The 4083-nt window shown below is 35.2% G+C and overlaps 1 pseudogene; it reads left to right on the forward strand.

The window, feature by feature from the left end:
• The first annotated feature begins 656 nt into the window (after positions 1 to 656).
• The window catches only part of LOC102985000 (ubiquitin-conjugating enzyme E2 Q1-like), a 4994-nt pseudogene continuing 1567 nt past the window's right edge, over positions 657 to 4083 (forward strand).

Raw genomic sequence — 4083 nt, forward strand, 5'->3', positions numbered from 1 at the left:
TGTAAATAAAGTATTATTGGAGCACAGCCAAGTCCATTCATTAATACACGGTCTATGGCCACTTTTACATATGATGGCCGAGTTGAGTAATTGAGACAGACATTATCTCATAAAGTCAAAAATATTTACTATCTGGCTATTTACAGAAAATGTTTGCCAGTCCTTTTTTTAAAGTAAAAGAGCAGTTGATTAAAAAAAGGACTACCAGGAGTCCTTTGGATTTATCAGCAAGTAGGTTTTGGGAGACTCTGTGAGAGGAGTTTTCAGTAAAACGGTTGATGCTAAATATAAAGTATAGGATAAAAGAAAGTGGAGAGAATAAATGCAGTCACCTTCCCACCACCAACTCATTCCTGCCCCAGTCTCAGCTATAAAATGTATTTTCTCCATTCACTGAGGAGGAAACAGTTTCAGAGATTTTTAGTAACTTAGCCAAAGTTGCACAGCAAGTACTTAGGGGTTGGAACTGGAATCCAGTTCTATTTAATCAAAACCCATGTTCTTTCTGCTACATTGGGTTTTCCCTAGAATTTAAGTTTGAGAGCCCAGAATTCAAGCCTCATGAAATTGTTTTAGATTCCAAAAATCGTGAACTTAGAAGGCAAAATATTCTTGCAGAGAAATGAGATGAAACCTCATCTGTTATCCCTGTCAACATGCACACTGAAGAAGTGAGACTGTTTAATAACCATGTTCAATTAACCCCAAATCATTCTCTCTCTAAATGTAATAAAATCTTACTCCCCAGACCCTCCTAATTTACAGAAACCACCTACTCAGAGTAAGTTTTCATAGACATAATGGAATTCGCTTACAACATCTATTCTAAAATATTTTGCACAGCAAAGAAAATGAATAATTGCAACCTCTTAAATTAATAGCCATCAAGGGAACAATAATAACAACAAATAACAATGGAGAGAGACATTTCTAATGAAAGGAAAGAGAAAACTGGTAGACCAGAACTTTCCTGTCCTATAAAGGTCTACATGAAAAACCTGAATAAAAGAATGTAAACAATTTTTTCTAACATGTAATTCACTATTGTCCAAATTCAGAGATTTATGTTAAATGAGACATATTAGCTTCATTCTTCCTCATTCCTTTATCAATTTTCAGGCCAACAATTTTAAGTATGATAGGCAGATAGGAGGGAGAGGTTGCTATAATATATGTCACCATTAATTAGAAATTACTTTAAAGCAGTAGCACTCAATGGGGGCAATTTTGCCCCTCCGGGGACATTTGGAAATGTCTGGAGGCATTCTGGATTGACATAACCTGGGGTAGGGTAGAGTACTACAGACATCTTGTGGGTAGAGGCCAGGGTGATGTTAAACATCCCACAAAGCATGGGACAGTCTCCTGCAACAAATTATCTGCTGGCCCAAAATTTCAGTTATGCCCAGGTTGACATATGGCACTTCAAAGGAGCACCACTGTAGCACAGTGGCATTCCAGCCAATGGCATAGTCTCCAGCATTTCAGACATACTAATTATGCATAGGCAAATGTTACCTGCAAAGTCATGAAATATAACCCTTAAACTCTCACAGTTGGAAAGGACAGCCTAAAAGGAACAATTATGTAGTGATGATTGAAAGATTAAAAATATTGTATTATATAAAAAATAATAATATATCAATATTACCTGTATGATTTTTAAGAAAAATTTGTCCTCTTCTTCAAAGATGGTATTACATATATATCAAACTGTATGCATATACCCTTTGGACCAGCAGCCTATAGCTACATAAAAACAGTACATTAAAGACCCATATGAGGCATGTTGCCAGTTCATCCACAAAGAGAGAGATAAATGTGTGACTGAAAAAGTACTTGTCGAACACAAGCTGCAGCTGTGTCTAACTAATACCTAATTACTCAACTAGAACATATCCATCAGGCAGAACAAAGGTGGGTAATTTGCTATCATCTACTGAGATGATTTACCAAATTACTGCATAAAAATACACTTAGCTCATATTAAAGTTATGACACTAACCAAACACAAGCATATTCAGAATTAATGGTGATTTGACCTAACTTTCCTTTGTGGGGATTTAGAAAATATACTCCACAGGAATAAACCAAAGATAGTATAAAAATCTTAATTGGAAACCTGAAATTGACATCAGAATTCTTCCAGAACTAGTATAAAAGATTTCAATAAAGTTTGGTACTCAAAAACTGTAATAAGGGAAAATGTCAATAATAATTTTAAAATAAATTATATTTGTTACTGTTTTGGTTACTTATCTGTTATAAAACAAATTTATATACAGATATTCATGTATAATTTAATCTGAACAGAAATGTAATGGTGATGAACACTACCTTCTCGGATCTTAATAATAAACTCTACGGAGACGTGAATCGGAGAAAAATCTTCTGACAGCTGACTTTGTCATCAAGTGAGCCCTAGAAACGTCCTCTGGTAAATAGGTTCATTGCTCTCAAGTCTTCACTTCTGTCCTGTATTCGAATTACTCCATGCCATCTGTCACAGGACTTTGCATTACCTCGCACTAATGAGTATGTTTCCTCATTCAACTGATGTTGAGTTTAGCTGCATGACTTGTTTGTCCAATAGCATGTGGATTAAAGTGATGGGCCCTAGACACAAGCTGAAGCCTTTAAAGGCATTTCATAACTCTGCTCACCTTTTTTGTTTTCATGCCATTTGCCATTAGAGAAACATGCCTCACACGACTATTAACTAATTAGAGAAATGCAGAGCTAACCCACGACTTGAAAGCAAAGAAGATATTTGTCGTTGTAAGCCAGTGAGATTTTTGAAGTTGTTTGTTAACAGCAGAAACTACTATTTCCCTTAATAAAGGCTTTTCCAGAAATGTTTATACTATGGATGTTTCATGTTTACCGCCCCAGCATTGGTCTCCCTGATTTTTAATGGAAGATCCACCTTCATTCCATATCTTTAGGAAGGAGTTTCTGAGGAAAACAAGTGTTGGCATTTTTCTGGTCACTGTAAGTTATGGACATAAGATTTTAGTTGGGCCAATCACAATAAATTTCAGGACTTCTGGAAAAGCTACCAGAAAAGAATTTCACTATTTCCTTATAATCTCTTACTAGAAGAATGGGAAATTTAAGCTGCTTACCGACAGCTTTCTGACACAAGGAGAAATCTAGTGCTACCTAGACTTAAGCCAACAAAGTTGAAAATAGAGTCAAGAAACAGAAAGAAACAATTCCTGAGGAGGTGGCCCAGTCTCTGAACCCAACTATACCTGAAAATTAACCTAGCTCTGGATATTTATATGTATTGATAATTTCCTTTTATTCCTTAATCTAATTTTAATTGAGTTAATGGTCTCTGACCACAGAGAGCTTCATAATGGATACAGTATCTATGGTGTCAATTTAAAGGATAGGAAATAGAGAAAATATTTTTTTATTTGTCTTTTTTAAAATTAATTAGTTTATTGAGGTAACACTGATTTATAATATTATATGAGTTTCATGTGCACAGCATTATACTTCTACTTCTGTATAACCTACAATGTGCTCACAAGACAAGAAATAACAAGTGTTGGTGAGGATGAGGTTGGTGGGAATGTAAATTGGTGCAGCCACTGTGAAAGTCAGTATGGAGGTTCCCCCAAAAAAATTTAGAATAGAACTACCATATGATCCCATTATCCCACTTCTGGGCATTTATCCAGAAAAAATATTTTTCTTAAACACAATTTTCCTTTATTTGAACTGAAACAGTTATTCTGTAATGTGTATAAAAAGAAGAATTTATCGCAGAAAGAGAATAATTATAAAAGCATATGCAAAATACATGTCTAAATCTTCTATTCATATAATTTTCTTGTAAAAGTGAGTATCATTATGACATAATTATAGTTTATCCAAATCCCAATGTAAAATTAACATTTCAAAGACATAATAGAATTATAATATTTTTCCTGCAGGCCAAAATATTTTATCAGTTCAACCTAAATTTGTTATCTTCCAAACTTCACAGGAAGTATAAGAGACTATCTAAGGGACGCGGGGCTGCCGAGGAGGAGGCGGGGTGCCTGGCTTCTGGCGGCTGGGGGGTGGCCTGCG

Source organism: Physeter macrocephalus, chromosome 18, assembly GCF_002837175.3.
Source record: "Physeter macrocephalus isolate SW-GA chromosome 18, ASM283717v5, whole genome shotgun sequence".
NCBI lineage: Eukaryota > Metazoa > Chordata > Mammalia > Artiodactyla > Physeteridae > Physeter > Physeter macrocephalus.